Genomic DNA, 17,353 nt, shown 5'->3' on the forward strand with positions numbered 1-17,353 from the left:
TAGAAATAGTATTTCTAATAGTATTTAGCATAATTAAGTAATACAAGTAATCATTCTTGTTCATGTTGAATACAACCCAAACATTTTAATTCACCTGAAGATACTGAAATTTCTTTTCGTCCCAGAGCTCATAGTTTTCCTCCCTCAAAGCCCAGTCTAACTTTGGTGTGCTACAGCCTCCGTAAAGCCGGACTGGGAAGGAATAAAAGTTGAAGGAATCTTCCAATTGGCCATGCATCGTAATTACTTTTTGTACTGCCATCTTCTGTAATTAATACAAACTGCAAATGAAGTTGTGCACAATTCCTGCTGTGAGAGAGGAGAGCAGCAACTGATGTAATGCCTCCTGGAAGGATTACATTATGAGCAACTGATGTGAAAAGATGTCATAAATAATTTGTTTTTTGAGAAATAAAATGCTGTAGGATTCAGAGTAAAAATTTTTGTAGGTTTGGCTATTAACTATTTTCATACTCTCCTGCATTCTTATGTAACTGCCCTTTGAAGATGTCTTTTTATACGTTTTGAGGACATCTCCATAAAAGCAGAGTTTCTTTGGGTTGAGACATAGAGAGCAGAGGGGTTAGAGGTGTGAGTGTGCCCTTGCTGTTTTTCTGATTCCTGAGGAAAAGGCAAGAGCACTACCCTTAGGCACTTCTTCTCTAACAATACCAAGCTGTCTGTTGTGATTCACTGAGGAATAATTGCTTTGGGACATTTCAAAACTAGTTTTTAAGTGAAGGATGCAAAATCGCTTCCTTCCAGAGGTGCAATGAATCTAGCTGACACTTTAATATGTTTATTAAAAGGCACGTGAGGCAGATGAAGCAGTAATAAATATCCATGCAGAGAGAGATCATGCATATCTGTGGGATGCTATCCAGTTAAAAGCATCTTTGAAAAATAAGTGAAGATTCATAGGTTTCTCCAAAGTTTTATTTTTGATTTATTATTGAGACATTTTTGAAAATTACTATATTTGATAAAGTGTCACAAACTGAAGGAAAATACATACAAACCAATTTTATTTCTAACTTTAATCTCCAAATGTCTGGAAAAGTGCTTGGAGAAACATTTTATCCTGTCTGCCTTTCAGCAAAGTGTAATCTGTTTTAGGTTTGAGGAGTTTTGACCTAGTGCTGGTGCCTTCTCCATTCCCCTTTTCTCAAGCAAATGAATTACTTTCCCCTATGGGTAGAAAACAGTAAAAAGAGCAGAGGTTCAATTTATTTTTATAAGGCATTGTACATACAAAAGCTTAGGAAGCACAATAATTGTATCAAGGGAAAACGTTGTAAAGTGTAGCAGTATAAAATCAGAGGAGATATGGGGCCATAAACTAGGGAATGCTTTGGTAGGAGTAAAGGCACAGTGTGGGGCACAGCCTGTGAGGCTGTAAGCTAAACAGACTGGAGCAATCCAGAGCTGTAATTTTGAAAGAGATGATGTGTTAATAGGGGAGATGTATAATAGCATAAAAAACAATCCTGTTTTTAGCTGGTGTGACAGCAGCAGTGAACCCTGTAATGGGAAAGAAGATCCTGGGTTATGGCTCAGGCTAGTCTGAGGTCTGAGAGCCATGGTGTGGAGATCTGTGGGAATGACTACAGCAATGTGCACAGATACCACCATTAGCCCCATTAAGGGACTTAGGGATGATCAGGGTGATTTTGTAGCTGGTAGGAAGCCAACAGAGGTCTTTCAAGCAAGGAATATAGACCTGAAACTATATTGTTAGGTCTTGCAATAGTCCAGATAGACGGAAAAAGCATGTGCATGTGCACAACCAGGGACAGACAGAAGTGGTTTATTAGGAGGTAGGTTAATGGGGAATCATGCAAAATGCACAGCAACTAGGAGGGTAGAGACCATTTTCCAGGTGAGGGTGACTCCAGAATGGTAGGCTTTTCTTAAGATGCGGGAAGAAATTATTTAGAAAGGTGATGGATAAGGGTGCGATGGTGGGGATTTCTCTTGCCAAATGTAACGTTCCTTTCTGAGTGCTGAACTCAGGGAAATGAATCCATCGTAGCTCACAGTGAGCTTAGTGTGGGAGAGGGAACAGACTTATCTGAATAAGATTTCAAATTGGCTAGTGTCAGCAAGTGATAATGAGAAGTGGAGGTGATAGTAGATATCATGATAAGCAATCTGTCCAGATAGGAGATGAGGAAAAGACATTAAGGCACAGACTAAATTTTCTGATTTACTTCAGCCACTTTTTACCATGCTAATGCAAATGAAATGGAGAATTAAACCCCCACTGTATGAAGCAGTCATTCTCAGAGACCAAAATTTCCTGAGGGACAAAAGCACATCTGAATATGTAAGTAGAATCATCAGTATGGACATCAGAATAATAGGAAACCAACCATATTACTGTACAAATGAAGACAAATGGTGCACTTTTGTCTGGAGCATTGCATAGTGCCAGGAAGGCCTGTTAGCTGGTGGAAATGTCCTCTGACTTGCTTGAGAAAAGTCTCACAGTGAAGTTCTTGTATCCAGAAGAGGATGTGTTGGGATGTGGCGCTACATCAAGAATCTGGAAGGATGTTAAGAAGACTTCCTCTGTTGTCCTGCAGGTGCAGGATAATTTAGTCAGGATGTGGTGTTAACTCACTAGTCTGGTGGCTTGCTTGGACAGTGTGTTTTCACAGACCACTTTGTGGTGCTCTGCTGTATTTGACAGCAGCTAAAAATAGGTAAAAGCAGGTGAACTGGTCCCTCATCCCTTGATACAGGGGAGACCGGGTACACAGGCAAACTAAGTGTCAACATGCTTCTGCAGATAAAGCTCATGTTGCTGCTGCAATTCCTCTATCAGCTGATAGCACCTGCTTCCACAGCAGAAGACCTCCCAGTGCCAGAAATCTTTGGTAGCATTCATTGAGTTTATTTGCCCAGTTAAGCTTTTCCATCCTCTGCTAGTTGAACCATTTTGCTTACCTTTGGCAGTTCCATTCCTTCTTTTGCTTTGGAGAAGACTGCAAGCAGCCAAACCAAAAAGCGATTCCAACAGTGAAACAAGTGATTATGAGCTATATTTGAGCTGCAGATGGCAGACTTAGGTACTCCACACTGCACCTATAACTCCAGCAAGGAGCTGCCAATACTTTATGAAGTTGGTACCCACTGCAAAATGGGGAGAGCTGGTGATGTGCTCTGCTTCTGTGGACCCTAATTTTTATTCTGCATTCACATGGCCCTTTGTACACAATGTGCACATTTGTCAAGTTCCATGGCAATTTCAAAATCGGATTTTCTTCTCAATTAAGGAGGCATATGTGCACTACCGTAAGTGAGTGAAAGCTGGCAGGAATTCAAAGATACTGTCACTTTTCCCTGGGGATTCTCTTTAAATGTTTGTCTTGGTGATCCAGGCTGTAGCAGCCGTTATCCAGGGAAGGGGCACTCCAGATGGATTACCTCTGCAGAGATCAGCAGTACAATTGGATTAGGTAAGCTGTCGGCACATCTGCTCATTTTACTAAACAGCTCCTGGAATTAAAGGACCCAGACATATCCTAAAATGTTTTTCCTCACCATTAGACTCTGGTGCCGACTTGTGTTTCCAGGTGGAGAGGGCAGTGTCACCTGCAGCCCCCAGCGTGGAGGTCGGCAGAGGTGCACAGAGCAGGGAGGACTCATCTGGCACAATCCCTGACATTCAAAATCAACATGCATAGACTCTAGATCAAGAATGGCATCCAAAATATTTAACGTCCCCCTTCACAAGGTGAATGAATAACCTTCCTGTAAACAATTAACTGAGGATATTTTATTTAAGACAAACAGGCCATTACTTCTTGTGCTTCTCTTCTGTAGCTTTCTCTTTCTTTCATAGTGTTTCTAAAAATGCTTAGGTTACAGAAAATCTACAGCTCTCCTTTAACAGAAAGTACATCTCCAACACAGATGGTACTCCTGGTTACTGGATTGATTTTTTTCCCCACAAACCCTTCTTCCCCCCTGCTTCCCCTTTTTTTTTTTTTTTTGTGTCAGACTTACTGCAAGCTTTAGTGCTTTCTCTCTTTCTTGGGAACATAGCTTTCTTCCTCCAGAAGGAAGATGTATCAGGGTGTCTAATTTATCTTTTATTCTACTAAACACTCTCTTTACCCACCTCTGCTACTCCCTTTTTCTCTTCCTAACTTCCATTACTCTGTTAATTCTTCCTTCAACAGCTGATTTCAACTCTCTTTCAAACTAGCAAACAGACTTCTGTTTTTAATTCCTTACTGTCTAATCTCTTCTCCTTTATCCTCTTTCCTCTGTCCTTCATCAATGTCTAATGTCCTTCATTAGACATTAAGAGGAGGTCTAGAAACATGGGGAAGACCATTATGTCCTTTTAAAGTGCAAAGTAGTGTCCATATAATAATATTGAGGAGAACCACTGCAGAGTGTGAGATAATCATGCTGCTGGGAGCAAAGAGATATGAAAAAAGTAATCAACTACATTGATGACTTTGTAACATTAGTAATAAAATTGGATGTTAAAAGTTGGAAGACAATGTGCAGATTTAGTCTCACTATACATGGATTAATCCACTTACATCCAGACAGAGTGTGTCTGGCAGTTGGATATTAACTGTGTTCAGCAGGAATATTTGGATCAAGCAAGCAGACAACAAGAGGTGTTGGCATCCTCTCAGAACTACTTCCCGGATTGGTAAGGAGCCCATAAGATCTGGGAAAGGACTTTCTCCAGACTGACATTATCAGAGTGATTGAGCCAGAATGGGGAGAGATCACAAAAGATCTTTGCCTAGGGACAAAAGTAGGCAGGAAGTTAGTGGAAAAGGGCAAAGGTGGAATCTGCAAGGAAGTGCATGTGATGCTTGAACTGGGATGAGTTTTCATGAATGGTGCAGAGGAGATGGAAGATGAGTCCACATCTTATCACACGTCCTACTGAAATTATCACATATGTTTATGATATTTTTTCTGGACCATAAATATAAAATCAATCAGACTGGGATGCCAGTATGGTAAATGCATACAGTCTTAAAACCAAATATAAAATTAGACTAAACTTTGCACTGAAAGGAATGCTAATGGCCATATGAGACAGCAAGTTGTGACAGCAGTAGGGTTACTTGATGGATTCATGGCTATTTTTAATAGCCTTAGAAAAAGAAAAGTATCGCATAAATGGCAGCAAAATACCACAAATGCTTGGCAAAGGACAGATCCATGGTATTTTTAGAGACAAAATTATTTTGCCAGCTGCATTTGGCATTAAAAAGGGCAATGGTAGCTGGACATCATTATTTTATAGTTCTTTCTCAAAAGAAAATTGAAGTAATTGAAATCCAAGCTTCTATCTGGAAACCTGAGGCTCTACCTTATAACTTCAAGAGAAGAGGAACATAAAATAAATTTTACAAAGCCAATTAATAAAATAATACTTAGTCAAAACTCCACCTAAGTGGGTTGCATTTTGTCTGTGAGCAGCCTCCTAGTGTCTCCTCTCACACAGCTCAAGGATACTTCTTCCTTACCCACTCATGGTGACAGCAGTGACTTTCTGACCTTCTGAGACTCCAAACCAGCAGATGTAGTGCTTCTCAGACTACTAAATGAAAGACCACCAAACTGAAAAGAATCCACAGACCACCCTGTAGTATTGCTGCAATTGTAAACATTTCCAATCAAATGAAAACAATTTGCATTTGGAATGCCCAATCATTGCTTTTCTTCTAAGCCATTCTGTTTGCTTCCTTGCATGTACACCAATTTTGTTCTGGAGAGGTGGTTTTTGTAAGTCCACCTTCTGTTTTTACAAACAGATAAAGAAAAGTACACTGTGCTGCAAAGAAAATTTTTCTTGGGCTGATGGTTTCAATGCCCCTGCAATCAGGAAGGGCATGTGCCTATTGAATAGGAGCTCAAGTTGTGTCCTAAGCTCTACTTCAGAGAGACAAATGAAAGAGTCAAGATTCAGGTTTTCGTTCATGGTCTGAAGTCACTAGTCAAAACTCCAAAATCAAGAAATAAGTCTCGGAAGCCATGAAAATTTTAAAAGAAGAGTGTTTGGTTGGCTTTTTAATTATAATTTGGACATACATACTCTATGTGAAGCAACCAGAATTTCCCAGTCTCTTGAAATTATGCAGAAAGATAAACTGACCTTTTGCTGCTGCAGAAATTCCTGTCATTACACACACTGGCCTCACCTTTCACTTTGGTATCAAACTCCTATTTTCACCAGAAGTCTGCCAGTTTACCAGCAGCCTACCAGTTTACAGGTACTCAGCATTTCAGGCAACCAACCACCTTGAAATCCTGGATGAGCAATATGTGGAAGCCACCCCTGAGCCATCCTTCTGTCTGTGAGCAACAAACAGCTTCCTTAGCAGCTCTCACTGCCAGGTCCTCTCACAGAAAGTGGGCATTTGAGGCACACAAGGGACTTTTCCTCCAATACACAGTAAATGCTTGTGAGAGGGTTTGCAATTATTGTTTTACAGCTAAACTGGTTCCAACTCCCATTAAAATCCATGGCATGCAATAGGAATTACAAGAATTATTGTGTTGTTCTTAGAATATAATAAATAATTATCCTTGACTGTCATTCTTCTGGGGTTGTGCACTATCTGCGCCACTGAACAAGTTTGGTGTAACAATTCAATGTCTGCACAGTGTATTTCGTATGTGCATACATTTTCATGTATTTCTGTTTATGTTGATATAGGAGGCTAGGCCCCAAAAGAGTTAACTAAGAGATTTGGGCCTGCAAACAAGTTAACAACATCCAAAACGATCTGTACCTGTTCTGTTCTACTTACTGGACCAAAGCTTAAGGGAATAGTACAAGAACATGTAGTAGACTTAGAGGTAATAAATTAGAAATACAACAGGATCTGGTAGACATTTCAATAGAAGAAATAGGCTTGGAGCCAGGGCCTTTTCCAAGCTTCAGTGAGCGGGTCAGAAACAATAGAAAGTAAGAAGGGTCAAGCTGAGGAAGATGAGTTAGAGACCCCAGCCCTATGGAGGAAGATGGGAACTACCCCTCGAAATGGGGTGCCAAGAGAAGCACCGCCCCAAGCTCCGCCTATACTCCACCTATTTTTTAATATGTATTGATAGATGTTGTAATCGTTTGAATATGCATTTAATCATATCTGAAAATTGTATAAAAGTGCTGATTTTCTGAGGAGCCGGTGAGCAAGTTTGTCCAGCGCGAGCTGGCTTGCTCCCAGCGCTGCTAATAAATACCTTTGCTGCTCAAAAGATCAAAAGTCTCTGAGCAATTTGTTAAGCCGGTTTTTCAGATTCAATGTAAAGAATAGAAAATCAAAGTAGCACTTAACCCATCTCTATATTAGCTCCTACCAACTAATTCCATGTTTTCCACCATTTTTGTTTTATTTTGTGCAACAGCCTGTGCCATCTAGTTGCCTCTGTTTTTGTGGGCTGTTGATGCCACAGGTCCTGTCAGTGCTGTGATGGATGTGAGCTATCTGTAGGCAAAGTGCGAGCATTGATTCGTGTGCAGATGAATGAGCTGTGCAGGGGGGCAGTTGCTGGCAGTGTGTCTGTACATGGTGGAGAGACCTTCCTGCGACAGCTTTCACACTGCACAGCAGTGCAGATCCCACCCAGAGAAAACTGCTGGGCAGACCTGATTGCTGTCTTCTACCCCACGGTTAGTGGGGCAGTTCTTCTTCTTTTTTCCTCTTTGCCTCTTCATATGACCCACATTTGAGGTGAAAACAGCTAATGAATCTGCTACATCACATCAAGGTCCCAAAATACAAAGTCTGAATACAAGGTCAAGTCTGTATGCACACACAAAAAACCCAAGCTCTCCTATCCTTTCTGGACATACTCCTACGCAGGCTTTCCATCTCTCCTATCTCGAAATGCAGGGGTTTTATGTATGTTTTTACTTGCCAAGCTCTTCTATATTACTTTCAGGCTGACTTAGCCAATTCCTAATCAAAGGGCTCCCTTCAGGAGCCAAAGATGCAATCGTGCCCTGCAAGGACATCCTCTCTACAGTGAGGTTCTTATGGAGATGCATTTGCATTGTAGGTGTTCCTTAAGGACCATCAGATCTAGTGCACTCCAACATTCCATAATAAGTCCTTTTGGTAACAGTCCTCCTTTGTTTGCAGAACACTACAGAGCAACATTCTTCTGTTGAAAGCCTTAGTGGGTTCTGGAATAGGGGCAATTGCTTAATCATTCTCTTATGATGGCCTTAGGAAGGGCTGATTCTCATGGACTGGGCTGTCTTGAGTTCCTGCAATCACTGTCTGGCATTTGTGTGTATTTGGGATAATCAGATATCTCCGTGGTGTTACCAGGGACTCATTGCCTAACAAAAACCCAGGCTTCCTCACCATCCTGAAAACACTAAACTGTTAGCTCTCCTTCTAGCCCAGTGCTGAAGAAAGCCAGCTTCACTAGCAGAAGTACCCTGATGTAAGGAAGGAAGCGGCCTAACCTCAGATCTTGGACCTCTAGATAGCATGTATATTACCAGTATTTGAATGCCTGTAGCTGTTCTTCCCCCTGTGTTTTGAAAATATCTTAGCGGGTCTTATGGTCTTGTATATCTCTCTATTCCCTAATGTCAAGCTGCTCCATGGTAAGACAACCTCTCTGGAGAGGTTTCTGAGAAACGCTTTAGTGTAGTAAGAAGTGTTGCATGTACAAGAGATCCCTGAAGCTGTAAGGCCAGAGTTTTGGTCAATATTAAGAAGTTTGCAAAGTTGTATAGTCATGGAGTTGGCTAAGAAGAGAGGTTACCATACCCAGGCAGAACAGCCAGGCAATGCAACAAGAAAGGACTGTACTGGCCAGCTCAGAACACAGCAGAAGTTAGGTCTGAGTTCCTGCTCACAAGCAGAACATCTCAAGAGCAGCTTAACAAAACCCCATTAGAGGCCTCCAAGAGCAACAGAAAACCCTGCCTGTCTGTACATGCTGTCTATGGGAGCAAGCACTGTGTGTTGGAAATTGAGCTGTCAGCTGCTCACGGAGACACTCTCTGAAAAGGCCTTTTCATCACCAACTGACTGATGGTCTTGCCTTCAGAAAGACCCCAGAAATCCTTTCCTTGAAACCCAAAGGAGTGTGCTTGGCTTTTACTGGTCCAGGAAATTATGTTTATTTCCTGGAACGCTGTTGTATGTAATGGCCAGAATTTGCTCTTTTCACTGACTTTTCCTTGTTGTTCTTTGCTTTAGGTATAGTCAGCTGGACTCACATAGTTGTACATGTACAGCATGAACATATCAGCAAATGACCCTACAGTTCTTTTAGTCGATAGAAATCTAGTCAATAAAGTCAATATCATGATTCGTTTCATCCTAAAGTAAAAGCTTACTTCTTATCAGATTAATTAGCCTCCTGCATTAATTAGTTGCCACTGACTACACCGACTAGACCATCATTGACTTTAGTGGGACCGTAGACAATTTGCAACAAGTGGACACATATGAATCCCATTGAGACTTCCCTATTTTCATCATAGTTTTTTACTGTTGACAGTAGGGAACCTCTATTTCACTTGCTTGCAATGCACACTGTCTCTTGTCTTTCCTTGACTTTCAAATCATCTTCCCTTCACAGCAGTTTGGCCTCCTGCCTGCAGGACTGGGCTATCTTGGACTTGGTGAAGGTAGACCTCATTGTCTTGTCCATTGTGGTAGGACAATACAAGGTCCATTGCAGTTTTTGAATTATGTCTTCTTTCTGTTCTTTTCCTCAGCTCCAGCTGACCTTCGTGCTTCCTTTTCATTCCTCACACTCCAGTCTTGACCCTACCTTAGCTCTGGAAGTAATTTCTGACCCGGCTGCATCTCTCAGTGTGCACGCACGTCAATGTCCATATGCATATCTACGGCGGATTAGTGGGATTTGGGGAGACCTCCAGGCCTTAGGATGCTGGCCCCATAACCTGCGAGGTGAATGCCCTTCCCCCCGCCCCTGCACGTGGCCCGGTGACCCCGCAAGGAGCACACACAGACCACACGGGGAGGGACGGACGAAAGAGGAAGTTTATTGTGGGGTTGGGGTTTTTAAGGCTTTTAGGAGGGTCAAAAGGGGACCAATCACAAGGTCAGGGTCACACAGAAAAAACCATCAGGTAAAGGGTCAACAACCAATAGAAAGGGGTTAACAAGGGGCCAATGAGAAACACCTCAGGACACCTTCCCAGGACACTCTGTGTGAGACAATAGCTTCACAGGGGGTGTCCGGAAGGAGACAGTGACACTGCAGAAAATACAAAAAGGCATTTTGAAAACATGTTTGAACCACAGTAAAAACTTCTGTCTCCATAATGTTTGAGCTGTTTTCCTCACCAATCCATCTGACAGGACTTTTTCCATCCTGCATATGGCAAATCCATTGCCACAGATATCTGTTTTCCTCAAACAGTACAGGGTATTCCTGTAAATCCTGACTGTGTTTCCTTGCATCTATTTTACCACATTGATGTTACATGTGGGGTTCAACACTTCAACTTCAGTGGGGCCACAACTGCTGCTGAGAAACACATGCAGTGCAGCAGCCTCATATACGTTGTGTGCTTCACTCCTAAGGCTGAGGGGACTATGAGGGGATTTCAGTCCATACCATCAGTTCCCAGTCTGTGATCTACGGACAGCAAGACCATCCAAGGAAATCTGTCTTATTTGCTGTGTTGAAAACCAAGGATTTGTCTATCTGGATTTTTGAGTTAATACAACAGCTTGTGTTCCACTGTTTGTGAACTGTTACTTTACTTGTATGGTGTTGGCAAATAGAGACCCATCTCTCTGGCTGCCATGTAGAACAATAAGGAATCAGGCAGGAAGCTCATTTTTCTCTCCTGACCCTTCATACTCGTTTCTACTGACCCATCTTTCTCTGCTTTCCAGCAGTCACTCTTTGTCTTCTGACCGTATTTGATCATGCTTTTTTCAATAGTTTCCTTTGATTTCCTTTTACAAAAACATGTGTACCCTGACATCGTAGATAACTACCACAGTCCCGGCTGTCTGAGCACTGATTTTTTTGTCTCTGAACTTGTGAACCATATTAAAAATTCAGGATTTATTGCAGTTGCTTCAAGAATTCCTGACAGACACATGAGGATGATTGCAGAGGAGATGACTCCTCTGTAGTCAGCCTGTCCTGTGATTCCCCTTGGCACTCCTAGGCTTGAGAATATTAAAAGTGAAAGAAAAATAGCTCACAGTTAAAGCAGATTAATGAGACTGCATGTCTTTTTTCAATACATGGAAACCACATGCAATTGAATACCAGTACCTTCTCATTAGCACTAAGCAAATCTGTTTTGGGATTATTCCTTTTGGAGGAACTATGTGAATTCCTCCTGTAACACCACAAACAGCCTCCAAAATACTAAATCACTTTGGATTGCCTCTGAAGAGTGTGGCACTGGAGTGTGTGCCCGCATCAAGGGGTGCACTCTGTGTGTGACTGTTGTATTGCAGGTGCTGCCTCGGCTGGGGAAGGTGACTGACACTTCACTAAACAACTCTCATGAAGGTGATCCTTCAGCAGGTAAGGGAGAATCATTTTCTCTCCTCTGTTGGCCTCCTCCCATGGGACACTGTTTCCCCCAGTCTCATAGAGAGGATCAAGGGTGCATCTCAGAGTGAAAGCAGCAGCATTCCATTCCCAAACTGTGTTCCCCTTTTTCCAGATGACCAGTGAGAAGGTATGAGAGCTCAAGTCTAACCAGAGCACTGACAAAGCCCATGTAAGCACCCAGGAGATGTGTTCAGAAGATTTCAGATGCTGGCTTGAGGTCTTTGATAGATCCACCTGCAAGAGCTCTGAGCACATGAGTTCCATATATTATCATGGCTAGGCTTTGCTAACGAAGATTTGGGGGTCCCATATGTAGTCAGTCAATAACATACCTAATGTGCCAGTGTGCATGTGCTTGCACTGCCTCGTGATAATTTGCTGAGATTAGGGCTCTTCTCAGGGAATGATCACATGTTTTTAGGGCAATTCCAAATGAATAGTTCTGTGCCTTATCTCTAACAGTGCTGACTTGGGAATGAGCTCTTTTCTTTAAGTATTTTCTAATGATGAGTCTAAATTAGTTCTCTCTGAGCCCTCTGTGGCTGTCACAGGACTGACAGCTGGCTGCAAGACTGGATCAAGCTTGATTTGGTTGAGGGGAGAGGGAAGGAGAAGTTGAACTGCACAGTTAAGCTGCGTTGTGTGATACCTTACCTGACTGTGCTCTATTAATGGGTGTGCCATCAACTGCACAGTCCCCTTTATCCCTGCTAGCTCAGAGTTAATGTGAACATTTATGTGCCATATAATCCCCCCAGTAACTGCAGCAGAGGCATTCCCTAGGTCTGACTTTGCCAAGGAGATGATATTCAAATACAGGGTTAGGTGGGATCTCTCTGGTAGGAGAATTGCCAAGGGAATGCTCTTCAGTTTTGTCAACAAAAAAATTGGAGTTTACTGAAATGAATTTATTTCATCAAATTTGAAACTGTCACAAATAACCATTTGATCAGAAAAATCATCGTCAATCAGAACTATGCCTAATTTTTGCATATGGTTTGTATTAAGTGCTTGAAAAATGATTGCTTTTCAGCTGGAAATTAATTTGAGGCATGTGATAGATTTGAAATGTTGATTACTGCAAAGGTAGCAGGTGCCTCTTTGCCCTTGCTGTACACTGCTCTCATAACTGCAATGGTTCAGGCTTTCTACAGACCAAATTAACACTGTCTTACCTCCCAGAGGCAGGATTTTCCGAAGAAGGAAGTGTGGAGAGCTGTGTTGCTCGTGGTGGGGGTGGACACAGGCACTTGTGGCAGGTGGGAGTACAGACAGTGCTGGGCAGATCTGGCTCTATTTTTTATGCAAGAGAAGAAGGTATTTTAAACTCTCCTTCACCATTGCCCTGTCCCACTCCATGTTCACTATTGTAACTGCTGACAGGTAAATGGAGGAAAATATTGGTGAGTTTGAGTTTTCACTTTTTGGCTATATTGGCATCATCAGTACTATCAGTTAAACCTGTTTTGTCTGATGATTACAGCTGCAGAGGCTTTAACAGTTTCTATTTAGATTTACCTTTAATGGGGTATCTTGTCTGACAGGGGTTCTGGTAGCTGTGTATGGCATGTTTGAGCTTTCTGTGTTAAAAAATATCAAAGAGAGAAAAGAAACAAACAGCAGGGACACAAACCCAGGACAGGGTAAAGAAGACATCAGCAACTGTATTAGGCCAAGCTGTAAGGAGACATAAGAGGAGTTAGTCCCTGGAGACTGCAATCACTGTGGAGTTGACCAAGGTTCATGCAGGAGACATTTGCTGAATGTGACTGCCATCCTGGGATTCACCTCATCTTGCACTTTTAAATCCATCTCCCAGAGTTAAGCTTCAGCATTGTCAGACTGATCAACAGATATGTGTGCATTGTATTACCAGGCTCTCTTTGTGCTGCCTCTGAAATAACAGCAGGCCGTGTCCCTTCCTAAGAGGAGAGGATTTTGAATTGGCTTGATTTCTCAGGGATGGATTATTGCAATTCTTTGTTTGCAGGAGTTACCAACTGTGTTATCTCTCGAATGCAGCTGATACAGGATGCAGCAGCTCACAGTCTTTTGGGCACTCAGTTGTTTCAACATAATATTCCAATTTTAAAATCTCTGTGCTGGCTTCTGGTGAAATTTTGTGACAGGATCAAAGTCCTGCTACTATTATAGGATATGTCAGATGTTACACTCCTTCCCTTTGCTCTCTGGTAGCATGTTCCTCACTGCTCAGCAAGATCATAATTATTATTGTAAAGGCATGCAGAATGAGAGAGCATTTGCTTCGTGAAAGGTGTCTGGTCAAGGACCTTCCTAACACAAAAGGGGATAATAAGAAAAGGAGAAAATCACAAGCAAGAGGGCACAAAGACCCAAACCTAAAAAACAACCAATACATGAGGCAGTGATAGGAGTCAGTCACATTGATTGATAAGGATATATGGATACAAAAAGGTTAATTTTGGTAAGATTATCTGATCTGATAAGGAAAAGGGGGAAGCCATAAACCAAACAGACAAAGACTCAAACCTGGCAGACAACTGCAGTGGAGAAAAAGACGAGAAACCAATCTTGATGTGAGCAGCCAGCAAGGCAGCCTGCTTAGAAAGGGAAAACTGTTAAACAGAAGAAATTGTCTGCTAAAAAAACTCTGACAGAGAAAGGCCTGCCAACCTGGACCTGCGATTCTGGGAACCAGAAACAGCCTTGAAAAGTGCTGCTGGCCTCTTGGAAGTGCAGTGAGGTTACCTACAAACTGGGGGCATGGGAAGGAGCCAGTCCATCCGGTCATTTCAGACTCATGGTCCCTCCTCCCATCTGTGTGAGGCACTTATGCTCCCTGCATGTCACATCCATTTCTTGTGTTTTGTACTGATCCGACATCTAAAACTGCAACAGCTTAAGTACTGTGGGGGTATTCATCCATCATTATCCCCAAACACCTCAGGATATCTCAGCTTGTTCTAACTTTCTGTTTTTCCTCCGCTTTTTTTGTTTTGTTACTCTTCTGACACTTTAATGATATCAAAAGTTATCAAAAGGTAGCTCTGAAAGACACATTTAAAAGGGAAAGGTCAAAATTACTCTCCTGTCTTCCCTATCTCTATCAGTAATTTATTCAGCTTTTACAGTGTGCTGCCTGGTTTTGGCACAGCTCCTTCATCTGTGTCCGTGGTACCCAATGTTTATGAGCAATGACACAGGCCTGTGACATTTAACTGCTGAAATCAGCCCAAATTGAATGCATTCAGCCAAGTGCAGCAGAGGCTGAGACCCCATGGAAAGCTCGGAATGATGTGCTCAGAGCAGTTGTTCAGACTTTGCCATGTGTGAAATACCCTTTTATCAAAGAGACCTCCACTGCCCTCCCCAAATCCTACCAAAATACCCGCAAATATTGAAGCAAATGGCAGGTGACCTCTGCACTCTGCAGAAACAATCCCCCCTCGCCTTCAGTACCACATAGCTGATGACATGGGAGCTGAGCCTTTTCTTTCTAATCTGCATCATTTTTTCCTAAATTACTTCCTTCTCTTTGTGGGGGCAAGTATGAAAGTAATTTTGAATGTTTGCAAATATTTCTAAGCAACGTGGGGCTAATGCTCCTCAAAGTGTCGAGGCCTGCAAGCTTGAGCTGTCTTTACCAGAGAAACAGCAAGAAAAGCTACACTAGGACTGTGTCTGAACACATGGGCACAGTGTCTTGCTGATGAACAAGCTATTTAATATTTAGAAAGATGTTGCTCTTCTGAGCACTTAGTTCTTCAGATTACTATAGAAACACAACTTTTCAGAGCCCTGGTCTGAAAGAGGAAAGAGGGAAGGGGAAAGACATTGAAGTATAGGAAGGAAGAAAGAGATGAATGCTGCATATTGCCTTAAAAACTGGTCTACATATTTATTTCATTTCAGTTATCTTAAGATGATTCTTAATGCGCAGCAAGTTACTATCTCCAACTCCTAGAGAGACAGTTACTCACTTTTTAGTTGCAGTTGTCTGAAACAGATTGACTTTGAATGATTATTTATTATATTTCAAAGTTATGTGGCTTTACATCCTATCCAGAACAGAAACCAGTATTGTACATTTGAATACGTATTGCTTCTATAAGAGATAGTAAGATTAGAAGCAGAAAGGTACAAACTTATGTCAATAGCCTGAGACAGAAGAGTAGGCACTGCCTTTGTTGCTTTGTTTGTTCGTTTTTCAACTGCCTCCTAAAAACTAGAAATTTGGTGTTGTATTCCTAAAGCCTACAATCCAGCCCTGCACAGCTGAGCAGGGCAAGCCCTCTTCCCCCCATCTCCCACAAAGCCATTCAGGCTCTCCAGTCCCATTGTCAATATCAGTCAGTTCTTTCCAGAACCCCCTTACTAATTTGTTTTACTAAAGAAGTGAACTTTATTCCCTGTGAATTATAGAGCATGGACCAGGGCTGGATGCCTTGCAAGAAGATAGATTTTTTTGTGGAATAAGTTTTTGTGAAACTAAGTCCAATGCCAGTAAACTTCTATGGGGCAGTTCTAGAGAAGACCAGACTCATCAGTCATCTCCCCTCCATACTCTGGATTATCTCTCTCTTTTCCCTTGCATTCTCAACTCTTTTAAATTAATTTGGATTTTTTTTTTTAAAATCTTTCTCTAAGTAGCTTGACACACTTTCCAGCTAACCTCTTTCTGATCTCTGCTGGTACTTTCCCATGTCTTGCTTTCTCCCATTAGGATGTAAGAAGGAATTAAAAAGGAAGACTTAGAATTGTTTTCATTCGACTTTTAGCTGTATATTTATGTTTTTGCTAGATAAAATGATTTAGCTCAGAAATTAGTGTTCTACTTTACATTTAGGGGAAATGTGATCATGTATGCCTTGGAAATGATTTGCCAAATAAATTTAGATGACATAATTACAAACACACAAATCCAGCCACCACTATAACTTTATTCATTATTCTTTTTTCAAGTCTCACTTTATGGACATATATGCCATTATCTCTGTATATAAGGGCTGAAGGCAATCTAGAATTGATGCCCCAGAGCAGTAACAGCCCTTGGTCAGGTAGAGAAATCAGAACAAAGATCAGAGAGCAATGAGAAGCCACAGTGCCCTCTAAACTAAACTCGTATCTATGTATTATGTCTTGCCAAAACTAGAATTCATAACATAACAATGTTATCCGTACTGACTTAGGCACAGCAGTATCATCCTCTTCATGCACAGATTGTTTTCAAAATTGTCAGGGAAATAGTGATTCTGGTAGAATAGGCACCCACACATCCAGAATATGCATCAATAGTAGGTTTCTAGTGATAAAACTTCATCCGTTTAAAAGAAAATCACCCTGGTCCAGTCCGAAGTCTTTTTGACGTGATTGCTTTGGGAACTGAAAGCAATGAAAGACAAACTACATTCTAAATATTTTCTGACAGAAAAGGTTTCTAATCATTCAGGAGAAGAGACAGGCATCACGATCTCAGATTATGCAGTTTCCGAGTAATCACAACAACCCACCAGGGAAGAGAAGTCATTTTCCTGAGAAAGGCACCTGAACATCTTTTCATCATTTAGCTTGTACCACTACATTTCCAGATTCATCTGGTGGAGAATGCTAATGAACTCCCTGGACTACCTGTACCCTACAACCCTGACAACAGTTGGGTTTTTTTTTAGTACTAAGTAATGTGTCATATTTATCAATAATTTCCATAGGATCACCCTAAAGAAGTCATAGTTTAACTGCTAGAGCTGTTATAAGGTTCTGGATGCAAAAATTTCTGTTCCAATCTCCCTAAAATGGAAAATGACCATGC

General features: G+C 41.6%; 1 long non-coding RNA gene across 2 annotated transcripts in view; it reads right to left on the reverse strand.

Moving 5' to 3' along the window:
- Positions 1 to 994: 994 nt before the first annotated feature.
- The window catches only part of LOC108495638, a 34,223-nt gene continuing 17,864 nt past the window's right edge, over positions 995 to 17,353 (reverse strand). The window contains exon 6 of one of the 2 annotated variants that reach the window (XR_001874179.1): positions 995 to 1,188. This is a non-coding gene — a long non-coding RNA (uncharacterized LOC108495638). Of the gene's footprint in view, positions 1,189 to 10,298; positions 13,485 to 17,353 lie in introns of those variants that run through there. The other variant, XR_001874178.1, reaches the window with a different exon arrangement.

The sequence above is a fragment of the Lepidothrix coronata genome, unplaced genomic scaffold, assembly GCF_001604755.1.
Source record: "Lepidothrix coronata isolate B3197 unplaced genomic scaffold, Lepidothrix_coronata-1.0 Scaffold32, whole genome shotgun sequence".
NCBI classification, from domain to species: domain Eukaryota; kingdom Metazoa; phylum Chordata; class Aves; order Passeriformes; family Pipridae; genus Lepidothrix; species Lepidothrix coronata.